Source organism: Phaethon lepturus, unplaced genomic scaffold (genome assembly GCF_000687285.1).
Source record: "Phaethon lepturus isolate BGI_N335 unplaced genomic scaffold, ASM68728v1 scaffold25627, whole genome shotgun sequence".
Lineage (NCBI taxonomy): Eukaryota > Metazoa > Chordata > Aves > Phaethontiformes > Phaethontidae > Phaethon > Phaethon lepturus.
The window spans coordinates 7,547-8,267 of NW_010552883.1; positions in this window are offsets into that span (position 1 = coordinate 7,547).

Sequence of the window (721 nt, forward strand, 5' to 3'; positions counted from 1 at the left end):
GCCAGATTCCACACGAGCAGAGTTACAATTACTGAAATACCAGTTTGCATTTATTCTCCCAATTACGCAGTTCAGTTTACTGGTGCCAAGTCCACAACCAATGCAGACTGGAAGAAGGCGTTACTGGCAGAGCTGGGCAGAGGCACTGCCCCAGCGTGATCCCGTGAGCAGAGCACTTCTGGCAGCGGCCAAGCACGGGTCCCTGGGGAGGCAGCTGAGCCCGGCTCTGCACACAGACGGGGCTGAAAGCTGCCCTGGGCAAGTCTGTATGAAATGCTGGTGTGTGCTGCCCACACGGCCGGGGGGAGTGGGCAGCGCAGCCAAGGGCCCAGCAGACCCCACACACGAGCTGTGGGCAGCAGCCAGTGGCACCTCCTGCTTCTGTGGCACCTGCCCAGAGCGGGAGAGGGAGAGCAAACACCGCGGCAATTGCCACGGGAGAGGCGAAACCAGGGAGACCAATACAGAATGGGGCGACACGGAGAGCTATGCAAATGCCCGGCCCATAGAGCAGCGGGGACTGAAGGCACTGGCCCCTCACAGCCCCCGGGTCATGCAGGGACACCCCACAGGCTCGGGTGGCAGCTCTTGTGCAGAGGGTTCAGGGCAGGTACTGGCACCGTAAGGTCCCGCTTCGGCCATCTGCCAGCGCTCCCTCCCCACGCGGCACAGGGCAGCCGGGTGCTGGTGCAGGCAGCTGCCTCCTGGCCCACCGGGCTGC